This window comes from Pan troglodytes, chromosome X, assembly GCF_028858775.2.
Source record: "Pan troglodytes isolate AG18354 chromosome X, NHGRI_mPanTro3-v2.0_pri, whole genome shotgun sequence".
NCBI lineage: Eukaryota > Metazoa > Chordata > Mammalia > Primates > Hominidae > Pan > Pan troglodytes.
The window spans coordinates 126,657,576-126,670,052 of record NC_072421.2 but is presented as its reverse complement, the minus strand read 5'-3'; the positions used below and the strand labels follow the sequence as shown (position 1 = coordinate 126,670,052).

At 41.4% G+C, this 12,477-nt stretch overlaps 1 long non-coding RNA gene across 1 annotated transcript in view; it reads right to left on the bottom strand.

The window, feature by feature from the left end:
- Nucleotides 1-12,477, bottom strand: part of LOC107971137 (uncharacterized) — a 130,258-nt gene that overhangs the window by 18,183 nt on the left and 99,598 nt on the right. The window contains exon 4 of the long non-coding RNA XR_001714062.4: nt 2,566-2,678. This is a non-coding gene — a long non-coding RNA (uncharacterized LOC107971137). The remainder of the gene's footprint in view (nt 1-2,565; nt 2,679-12,477) is intronic.

The window sequence follows — 12,477 nt, the reverse complement described above, 5'->3', positions numbered from 1 at the left end:
AGATAGTTTGTTATAATTTCTGTTCTTTTACATTTGCTGAGGAGAGCTTTACTTCCAACTATGTGGTCAATTTTGGAATAGGTGTGGTGTGGTGCTGAAAAAAATGTATATTCTGTTGATTTGGGGTGGAGAGTTCTGTAGATGTCTGTTAGGTCTGCTTGGTGCAGAGCTGAGTTCAATTCCTGGGTATCCTTGTTGACTTTCTGTCTCGTTGATCTGTCTAATGTTGACAGTGGGGTGTTAAAGTCTCCCATTATTAATGTGTGGGAGTCTAAGTCTCTTTGTAGGTCACTCAGGACTTGCTTTATGAATCTGGGTGCTCCTGTATTGGGTGCATAAATATTTAGGATAGTTACCTCCTCTTGTTGAATTGATCCCTTTACCATTATGTAATGGCCTTCTTTGTCTCTTTTGATCTTTGTTGGTTTAAAGTCTGTTTTATCCGAGACTAGGATTGCAACCCCTGCCTTTTTTTGTTTTCCATTTGCTTGGTAGATCTTCCTCCATCCTTTTATTTTGAGCCTATGTGTGTCTCTGCACGTGAGATGGGTTTCCTGAATACAGCACACTGATGGGTCTTGACTCTTTATCCAACTTGCCAGTCTGTGTCTTTTAATTGGAGAATTTAGTCCATTTACATTTAACGTTAATATTGTTATGTGTGAATTTGATCCTGTCATTATGATGTTAGCTGGTTATTTTGCTCGTTAGTTGATGCAGTTTCTTCCTAGTCTTGATGGTCTTTACATTTTGGCATGATTTTGCAGCGGCTGGTACCGGTTGTTCCTTTCCATGTTTAGCGCTTCCTTCAGGAGCTCTTTTAGGGCAGGCCTGGTGGTGACAAAATCGGTCAGCATTTGCTTGTCTGTAAAGTATTTTATTTCTCCTTCACTTATGAAGCTTAGTTTGGCCAGATATGAAATTCTGGGTTGAAAATTCTTTTCTTTAAGAATGTTGAATATTGGCCCCCACTCTCTTCTGGCTTGTAGGGTTTCTGCCGAGAGATCCGCTGTTAGTCTGATGGGCTTCCCTTTGAGGGTAACCCGACCTTTCTGTCTGGCTGCCCTTAACATTTTTTCCTTCATTTCAACTTTGGTGAATCTGACAATTATGTGTCTTGGAGTTGCTCTTCTCGAGGAGTATCTTTGTGGTGTTCTCTGTATTTCCTGAATCTGAACGTTGGCCTGCCTTGCTAGATTGGGGAAGTTCTCCTGGATAATATCCTGCAGAGTGTTTTCCAACTTGGTTTCATTCTCCGCATCACTTTCAGGTACACCAATCAGACGTAGATTTGGTCTTTTCACATAGTCCCATATTTCTTGGAGGCTTTGCTCATTTCTTTTTATTCTTTTTTCTCTAGACTTCCCTTCTCGCTTCGTTTCATTCATTTCATCTTCCATTGCTGATACCCTTTCTTCCAGTTGATCGCATCGGCTCCTGAGGCTTCTGCATTCTTCACGTAGTTCTCGAGCCTTGGTTTTCAGCTCCATCAGCTCCTTTAAGCACTTCTCTGTATTGGTTATTCTAGTTATACATTCTTCTAAATTTTTTTCAAAGTTTTCAACTTCTTTGCCTTTGGTTTGAATGTCCTCCCGTAGCTCAGAGTAATTTGATCGTCTGAAGCCTTCTTCTCTCAGCTCGTCAAAATCATTCTCCATCCAGCTTTGTTCCGTTGCTGGTGAGGAACTGCGTTCCTTTGGAGGAGGAGAGGCGCTCTGCATTTTAGAGTTTCCTGTTTTTCTGTTCTGTTTTTTCCCCATCTTTGTGGTTTTATCTACTTTTGGTCTTTGATGATGGTGATGTACAGATGGGTTTTCGGGGTGGATGTCCTGTTTGTTAGTTTTCCTTCTAACAGACAGGACCCTCAGCTGCAGGTCTGTTGGAATACCCTGCCCTGTGAGGTGTCAGTGTGCCCCTGCTGGGGGGTGCCTCCCAGTTAGGCTGCTCGGGGGTCAGGGGTCAGGGACCCACTTGAGGAGGCAGTCTGCCTGTTCTCAGATCTCCAGCTGCGTGCTGGGAGAACCACTGCTCTCTTCAAAGCTGTCAGACAGGGACATTTAAGTCTGCAGAGGTTACTGCTGTCTTTTTGTTTGTCTGTGCCCTGCCCCCAGAGGTGGAGCCTACAGAGGCAGGCAGGCCTCCTTGAGCTGTGGTGGGCTCCACCCAGTTCGAGCTTCCAGGCTGCTTTGTTTACCTAATCAAGCCTGCGCAATGGCGGGCGCCCCTCCCCCAGCCTCGCTGCCGCCTTGCAGTTTGATCTCAGACTGCTGTGCTAGCAATCAGCGAGACTCCGTGGGCGTAGGACCCTCCGAGCCAGGTGTGGGATATAGTCTCGTGGTGCGCCGTTTTTTAAGCCGGTCTGAAACGCGCAATATTCGGGTGGGAGTGACCCGAGTTTTCCAGGTGCGTCCGTCACCCCTTTCTTTGACTAGGAAAGGGAACTCCCTGACCCCTTGCGCTTCCCAGGTGAGGCAATGCCTCGCCCTGCTTCGGCTCGCACACGGTGCGCGCACCCACTGACCTGCGCCCACTGTCTGGCACTCCCTAGTGAGATGAACCCGGTACCTCAGATGGAAATGCTGAAATCACCGTCTTCTGCGTCGCTCACGCTGGGAGCTGTAGACCGGAGCTGTTCCTATTCGGCCATCTTGGCTCCTCTAAATCATAAATTTTTGATCCTAAAAGGCATATTGGAACCATTTAATGAAGGGTGTCCTGCCTCATAAATTGCAAAAGATTTCTTCTCATTATCAACAAAGCTGTAAGGTCTCACAGAACATGTTTTCAAAGTTTTAAAAATTGTGATAAAATTTACCATTTGAACTATTTTTAACTGTACTGTTCGGTGGCATTAAGTACATTCACACTGTTGTGCAACCATCACTACAATCCATCCATCCCCAGAAATTTTTCGTCTTCCCAACTAAAACTCTGTACACATTAAACAATAATGCCCCATTACTCCCTCCCCATAGACCCTCCAATCCCCCATTCTTCTTTCTGTCTGTATGAATTTGGCTACTCTAAGTACCTCATATAAGTAGAATCATACAGTGTTTATCTTTTTGTGACTGGCTTATTTCACTTAGCTTAATATCCTGAAGTTTCATCCATGTAGCAGCATGTGTCAGAATTTCCTTCCATTTTAGGGCTGAATAACATTTCATTGTGTGTATATACCACATTTTGTTTATCCATTCATCATTGGCTATTGTGAACAATGTTGCTATGGGCATGGGTGTACAAATATCTGTTCAAGTCCCTACTTTCAATTCTTTCATGTATGTACCTGGAAGTGGAATTGTTAGATCACGTGATAATTCTATTTTTCAATTTTTCAAGGAGCTAGCATACCATTTTACATAGCAGTTGTACTGTTTTACGTTCTCTCCAGTAATGTATAAGGTTTAGGTTTTTGTGTGTGTTGTTTTAAATAATAGCCATGCTAATGGGTGTGTAGCAGTATCTCATTCTGGTTTTGATTTGCATTTCCCTAATGATTAATAAGTTGAACATCTTTTTATGTGCTTATTAACCATTTCTATATCTTTTTTGGAGAAATTTCTATTCAACTCCTTTGCCCATTTTTTTGCCTGGGCTGCTTGTCTTTTTGTTGTTTGATTTGCAAGCTTTTTAAATCCTTGGACCTGTTATTCAAATGATGTATTTCAGAAAATTCTGATGTATAAAACAGATTAAAACCGAAATCCTTCAAGTACAGGTGGGGAGGAGATGGAGCCTACCTGTTCATTCTTTACTTCCATGGCAGCCTCTAACAGGACTCCTTTATACATCTAGCACTGTTTCTTAGCTCTTTGGAAAAACTACCGTACCCTTGGCATTTAGATGGGGATCCATGCTTCAGAATATTTGAAGGGACATAGATATGCACAAAGAAGGACTCACCTCTGTGTTTTGCCACCTTCAAATATTGACCATGGCTAGAGAAATGTGGTGCTTTTCACTGGAGGATGTTAGTGTTGTTTTGTCACTTAGTTCCCAAAGACACACTCAGCTATTGATCCTTCCACTTATCAAGGGAAGCTCATAAATTATTGGGGAAATGTCAAGAAGAATGAAGAAAATGACAGAAATTCTTTCAAACCCAGAGAAATACATTATTTACAAATTCATATCCCCCACTATCAGGTAGATCCCCACAAGCAGTAGGAATTTGTAAGAACAAATAAGCCACTGATCATATTGCTATTTATCACAGTCACTCAATCCTGCTTCAGCCTTCAGACCTTGTTGAATCAGGAGAATTTTTTAAAGTGGGTGTTTGTAGGGTTTAAAGCATTTTTTTTTTTTTTTTAGTTTGAAAGTAAAATTCTGAGAAGAGTCTTATTATTTGGGGGTCTAAAATCTGACCCTCAGCCCATTGGTTAAGATTCATCTCCCTTTTGGGAGTCTTACTCCTTGTTTCGGGTAACAAGCCCTCAAGATTTTCATGTTTTCTTTGGTCTGTGCAGGCCCCTCCACTTCTTCCTCATTGGAATTCTGTACCCACCTGTCATCTTGAGAACCAAAATTTTTTTCATATCCAGACCACTTCTGTTTGTGACAAGTGGGAAGGCAACCAATAGCACAGCACTTTTACTTGCTTGAGTTCTGAACAATTGAGAAATTCAAAGGAATCTGAAGGTGGAGTCTTATCACCTTTAGGCCAGGCGTGGTGGCTCATCCTGTAATCCCAGCACTTTGGGAGGCCAAGGTGAGAAGATCACTTGAGCCCAGGAGTTCGAGACCAGCCTGAGCAGTATAGCGAGACTCTGTCTCTACAAAATTTTTTAAAAATCAAAAAATAGCTGGGCATTGTGGTGTGTACCTGTAAGTTCCAGATACTTGAGAGGTTGAGGCGGGAGGATTGTTTGAACCTGGGAGGTTGAGGCTGTAGTGAGCCATGATTATGCCACTGCACTCCAGACTGGGCAACAGAGCAAGACCCTGTCTCAATAAAGTAAAATATCACCTTTAATATTGGATAAAGGTTAGAGTGGGGACACAGTTTATATGTATGAGCAAACGGGCTTCCCAATATAGTGGCCCTGTGTTAGAGAGACTTACCTCCTCTGTCACAAACTATGCTGTACCACCACAGAACCCTCTTGCAGGGCCAGGCCCCTCTCACTGTTTGGCAGAAATCAGAACAGAACACAACTCCTCTGTAGTCAGCCATATCCCATGAAGAAGCAGTATGGTCAGAGCTATGCATGCCCCAGTTCCTTGTTCTAAGCTCATCAACCAGGTAAATCATCCCAATCCCCCTCCTCTTCATAAGAATATCACAGCCCCCACATGGAAAGAAACATGTAGAGTTGGGAAGAATAATCTACTCTAGAATTTCCCAGTTTATTTTTCTCTTAACTCACTGAGTTTAACCACTGAGCCATCTCCATGAAGGGGGAAATAGAGTAGGTGATAAATTTGCATCCTTACACAAGGCACAGTCTTGATATTAATTTAATTAATATAGTCTTCAGGCACATTTCAGAGCCTTCTGCAAATATCACCATCTACATTGCCCATCAGCAATCCCAGTGGTTTCTACTGGAGGTTAGCCTCACGAAGGTGGGAGTCAGACTGTCCTCAGCTGTCATAAGTATACTATCAGAGGATGTGCAGTGAGACCAAAGGATAACATTAAGACACTAGGAAAATAATGTGCATCAATAAGATGCTACTCATTTGAATATAATCTTCTTTTATCACATTTGCAGGAGGACATTTAAATTCAAACTCCCTCATGCTTTTTAGTTAAAGTCTAGAGAAATGAAAGTCCAAATTTTTTACCTCCAAAGATTTTAAGGTTCAAAATAAAGTTTTCTTTCTCTTGGGAGTAAAAGTTCCAAAAATTAAGGACCAAAATGTATCCTCCCTAGCTTCTTACTATGCTCAACCTTAATGAGAAAAGTTCTCAAGGCCTGTGCAGAGTTGGGGTTCTTCAGCAGTTTTAGTCTGTACTGTCTCTTACTGGAATGGATGTAGTTCTTTCAGAGCCTCTGAGTGTGTATTGGTTCAACACCAAGTCTCTGATGTTTCCTACAGTTCAAGGAATTAATAGAACCTACAAGATAATTGCATCACTGGCCCCACATATTCCCAATTAGAAAACAAACAAATAGGTGGTGGTAGTCCCTTCATGGCCCACATTGATCTCTGCCTCCTAGAATTCACTCCTTGTGAAATCCCTTCCCCTGGGTTTCTATTTGTTGCTTTTAACAAATAGAATATGATGAAATGGTGGCGTGTCACTTCTAGAATTAGTTTACCAAAGACTGTGACTTCCATGTTTGTAGCATTCTCTTCTTCTCTGGCTGTTCTCAGTTGTTTGTGCTGATGAAGCCATCTGCTGTGTTGTGAGCTGCCCGATGGAGAGGCCCATGTGACAAGGAACTTGCCAGCAAGGGATGAGACTCAGTCTAACAGTCTTTGAGGAACTAAATTCTCCCAACAGCCATGTGAGTGAACCTGGAAGCAGGTCCTCTCCTAATTGAGCCTTGAGATAACCATAGTCATGGCCAACATCTTGACTGCAGCCTGTGAAGGATTCTGAGACAGAGGATCCAACTAAGGTTCACCTAGATTCCTGACCCGTAGAAACTGGGAGATAATAAATGTTTTCCATTTTATGCCACTGTATTTTGGGATAGTTTGTTATGTAGCAACAGACAGCTAATATGCAGACCAATCCATAGTCCCTAGGGGACTTTTTCCCAGGTAAAATTTCATTATCCATATTCAGTACTCAGAATTGCTAAAGATTCAATATTATCTGAAGGAAAAATGACAGACAGAAAGAATCTTGATTTTAGCTGTACCAGGGATGCCAGTCTACCCAAATGGCTGGAGTCCATGATCTGTGAACTTCAATTCAATGAGAAATTTCTCACCAAGAAGTTAATTTTGGCCTTGTTAGGCCTAATTTTGGCCTAATAAAAGCCAATTGCATAATTATATAAAACAGACTCTTGGCCCAATGTAAGCTTCTATAGACTGTCAAGTTCAAAATATCCTGTTTATATATTGAAGTCCAAGACCTATAGCCCCTAGCCCCACCCAGAGATATTTCTGTTGTTATTTGAGTCTGCTAATTCTAGTTCTTGTCTATTTCCCTGTATTCTTGGACCATTCCATCAGGTGTTTGGATTAGAGGAAGTCCAATAAATAACACCTTGAGTTCTAAACCAACAGATATTGAAAAAAAATGAGCAAGACAAAGGGGAGATGAAAATAGCCCCTTTATTCCCAACTAAACTGATAAGAATGTAGTTTATATCTGTGGATAAGTGAGCTTCCTAATACTGAAAACACCTTTGTAAAGATTTTGACAGTCAGAGAAATGTAGCATGGCTGACTCTATCTTGCTTCTAGCCTCACAGGCTGGCTATATTTACTCATTCCTGAGCGTTGGCCAAGCTAACCATGGGAGGAATTTAGTTTGTAGTTTAACCTTAAAGCAAGGATGATAATAAGCCCTTCCAAAAACTAAATCACCTTTGTAAAACTAATGAAATGCTACAAGGTTAGGATTATGAGAGAGGCCTAAATTCTTCTAAGTGTAGGCATAGTTAACCAATAATCAGCCATTGTTCCAGAGGTTACAAGATTTGTAACTTCCCCCATTTACTCCTGTAAATAACATCACCGTTATAGAACCTAAGATTGGCCTTTTGAGATGCCTTTTCAGACTTTTGCATTTCGGAGTGACCCAGAGGCAGTCCTATGGCCCCCTCCCAGAGGCAGAGTCAGCACATGAGGATCATTCTCTACACCCCTATGATGGCATACCCAATCAATCAGCAGCACCCATTTCCCAGTCCCCTGCCCATCAAACTGTCCTTGAAAAACCCTAATATCCAAGCCATCAGCAAGATTGATTTGTGTAATAACTGTCTTTCATGTGGCATTGCTGGCCTCATGTCAATTAAATTCTTTCTTTACTGCAATGTCATAGTCTTGGTGAATTGGTTTTGTCTGTGCAGTGGGCAGGAAGAACCCATCAGGCGATTATAACACTGTATCTCAGATTTATTCACCCACTCAGAGGTAGCACTAGACCATCACATTGCCCTTCCCATCCCCATGGATATTTATATATGTCTCTGTAAAAACTCTCTGCATGGAAGAGCAGAGCAAGACACACACTCTGACAACAGCCTTAGTCTCAAGAATAAGAGGAGATAAGGAGCTGTGACCAATGGGACAGGGACAGGTTTTTTGACCAGACTCACCACTCAGATAAATCTCACCTCCCTTGGAAGAAATAAGTGAGGAGATAGAATCATGGAAAGCAACATCAGGAGTGAGGAAAAAGTGTTCTCTCCTGTCCCCATACCTTTCTTACGTTCCCATCTCCTCCTGTGTCTCTCTTTCTCTGCTTTTCACAATTACGAGAAAAGGCTGATTAAAACCCTATCAAGGTAATAATGCCTAGTTATCGTTCAGAGTCCTTCAGAGTCGAGTATAAAATAAGAAGGAATTGTGTGACACTTAGAAATGGGAAAGGCCCAGAGGACTGGCTCTTGGCAAAACTATTTAGTGATTATGTGATTTTGTGCCCTCTCACAAGTTCTTCCAGGGCCTGCTCCAACCCCCACTCCACCTCCAACTCCAGAAGCCACTGCCTTCTTCACACCTACTCTCCATCAGTATGGTAACACCCAAATGCTCTGGCTCCATCAAAGTACACACCCAGCTCTCCTTCCTGATAAACCAGTATATGCATAATCTTCTTTTGGGGGAAATACCTTTTAACCAGTAACTTTTGTGTCTTATTCCAAAGGAATTAATTTTTGTTGCAGGACTTTTCCTTGGTTCAGCTAAAGGGAGGGTCTTTGTCACATGGCCCTGAAAATTTAGGCTCGCAGGTGATTTGATGGGTGAGTAAGTCACAGTTTTATTGGGTGAAAAGGGAAAAAAAGGAAAACAGGGACACTCCGCAAAGCTGGAGGCCCTGCTGTTGTGCTTCCCATCTCCCAGTTTGAATCCCAGTTTTCACCCAGGAAGAGGAGGGGCCAGGCTCCTCCCCACTGCAAACGGGGTGAACTTCTGCGGCTCCACCCCAGTGCACATTCCTCCCAGTGTGCAGGCCAGTTGGAGTTTTGCCAGGGAGTCCTTCCCACCTGGCTGTCTCATTATGACACTATCTGGCAAGCTGATGAGAAATTATACATGTAAACAATGACCTTCTGGTGAGGCTGGCCTTAGTTTATACTTAAAAATTTCTGAATTGTCTTATTGTCTGACTTAGTATCTGGACTTATGAAGCAGACCTTAGCCAGGATCCATGGAAAATTCCAATTCTTTTTAAGGGAAAATCATTTCTTGTTGGGAAGGCTTGCAGTATCTTACAGCCAAGAGGATTCAGATTTCGGTTTTCTGGGAAATTAACAAGGATGACAAACACTCCTGGAAGAGATGATAAATTGAGGAAGAGGGTAGCATTCTGTGTTGTGAATTTCATTTGGATGAATATATAATAAGCCCTTTGTGTTATACAAAAAGATTTACTGCTATTTGATTGAAATTTAAAAATCTACAGCAGCTAGGTACCCTAGCCAGGATCTTCTGCTCCTCTAGAAAAGATCAACTCATATCTAAAAGATTTTATCACTTCCGATGGGCCATGAGGGTGTTCACAAATAGCCATAGCAAATCCAATATTCTCAGGAAGAGACAGTTCTGACTGGTTTTGCTCTGTGTTCAGCCTTTTAATGTTTACCAATTCTGAGAAGCACAGAGGTATTTTTGCACATTTCCAACAACACCTGGGCTCTGCTTTCATGCATTATTTCTTACCAAATGCATTTGACTACAACCCAACACAATGTTTACCCTTGGCCCCACTGTGACAGAATGTTATGATCTTTGATACAGCTTACCTGGTGCCTGGAGATATTTGTTTTATGTGTGTGTTTGTGTTAAGGGATGGAGAGCTAGGGTACAGGGAGTCAGGGAACTAGGGAGGTTGAAGTGACAGAAACTTTTTTGCTGCTGTATTTTTTTTAATAATATATTCAAGTAGCTTGGCCTGACAGTCAATTTCTGAAATACCTGGCAAAACCCATCCTCTCTCTTTTTCTTTTACATTTGGAGCCAAATATAACCAGTCAGGCCTGGCTCTATACCAGAAAAATAAAGGTCTGCCTACAGATTGTGGGAGTAGCCCCCAAATCTCCTTGTTTTGGAGGTATAGCTCTTTTGTTTTTATTATTCTTTGAAATATGTAGTTTAAGTATCTTGTCAAAATGTATATCTATTATCTAGTGGTGGGGTGAGTAATGCATTAAACTACCATCAGCAGGTTAGGAGATAGTTCAAGAGATTAAGCAAGCAGATAAGACCTTAAGGAGAAATGTGATACATGCTTTGGTGGAAAGTGGCAAGAGAATGGTCTGGAAACTGTAATTATAATGAATACTACCATTCCCATCACTACTATCCCTATTGCACCATCACTCCCTATTGAATGATTAATATGTGTTTGGTGTTCTACAGACATTATTTCATTCCCTACAATAGCTCTGTGGAGTGGATACCACCATTGTCTCAATTTTACAGGTGAGAAAACTGAGGCTCAGAGAAAGCAAAGTAATTTTCACAGTGTTTCTCAAATAGAAGGTATGAATTCTAGCCCAAGTCAAGTAGGAGGTAAGTACTCCTGTGGGGAAGCAATCTGATCAGTAGGCATGGAACAAACATTCCCTTCTAGATTATTTTGTTCATGTATGGCTCAGCTTCCAGTCTTGGTTGGGAAAACATGAACAAACTGAAAAACTCAAATGCTACAAGTCTTATCAATTTGGGGAGTGGGCTCAGGATTCACAGAACCCAGGTTGGGTTGGGCACTTACACCAGGAAACCTTGTAAATCGTGGGAAAAAACCAAATATGATGATGCAAATGCAGAATTTCACTGTAAATATCTTAAATCCAAGCTGTAAGAGCTCCCTACTCTGTTACAGATGAATTAAGATTGTTTGCTAATTGTATGACTAAGGGTAAACCACTTTATTTCTTAACTCTTAGTTTCTTCTTCTGTAAAATGAAGTTAATAATACCTCTTAGAATTGTTGAAAGTATCAGTGTATGTGAAAGTGCTTTGTAAACTGTGCAGGAAGATATATAGATATGCAGATTATAACAGATGGGTCATAATAGAAATCCCATTTCTTTATCAGGTATATACTTTGTTGCTTGAATTCAATGACACCAAGGATCGAAAAGGAAAAGGACACTAGTAGCTCTCACAGGTCTTCCTGCTCTGTTTGGTTTATGCAAGTAGTCTTTTTTTAAATTTTTATTTATTTATTTATTTTTGAGACAGCTTCTCCCTCTGTCACATAGGCTGGAGTACAGTGGTGCAATCACAGCTCACTGCAGCCTTGACCTCCCAGCTCAAGCAATCCGCCCACACCAGCCTCACAAGTAGCTGGGACCACAGGCATGAACCACCCCACCTGGCTAATTTATTTTTATTTTTTGTAGAGACAGGGTCTCCCTGTGTTGCTCAGGCTGGTCTTGAAATCCTGGGTTCAAGCAATCCTCCTGCCTCAGCCTCCCAAAGTGCTGGGACTATAGGCATGAGCCACCACGCCTAGCCTGTGCAAGTCTTTATATACTCTCAAGTGCAGACACTCATGTAAACTGGCTTGTGTTTGGTTTCTGATGGAAGCTTTGTTTCTCTGGAACATGCAAACATTATGAGTGGCTAAGGAAACTGCAGCAGTGCTATAGTTTGAATTGCTGGGGATCAGAAAATGATGCCCCAGAATATGACACTTTGACATGCTGAACTAAAGAAGCAGCCTCAAGGTCTCTCTCTGACCTTTCCCTGCCTCCCTGTCTCTCTGTCCTCTTTCCCAAAGCATTGGGAAGGACTCTGTCCGGAATTTCCTTAGCTGATTAAGAAAACTTCTTTCCAAAAGAAATGCAATTGTCTTAAGTTACCCTCCCTAGGAATCTTATCAAATAACTGGGAAAGATTAACCAAGTGAGAATGGAAGAGACTAGAGGTCATTATCCCACCCAAGTAGACTTTTCATCTATTCTTTTGAGGGCAGCTCTAAGAGATTAAGCTGAGGTTCCTTATAAAAATATTCCAGCAAAGCCAGCTAAAAAAAAAGCCTATATGATCAATCACTATTCTTGCTGTACTTTGTGCAAATAATCAGGCTAAGTTTATGAAACTAATTTTATTTTTACAAACAACTTGGTCTTACTGTGATTATAGTTGTCAGAAATAGGGGGACTGGAGAGAGAAAATTATGTTTCAGAAGAAAACTATAGTGCACCTGTTATTAGATTCTATTCCTGTCCATTATTTTTGAGTTTTTATTATCTGGACTGAATTCTGAATTCTTAGTTTGTTCTAATAATCTCACCATAAGTCCCCACAGTAACATTTTCAATTTTTCTCTCACCCTTCTGATTTGAAATCACTAGAAATTAAAAACTTCCTTTTGTTCCCTGAGGC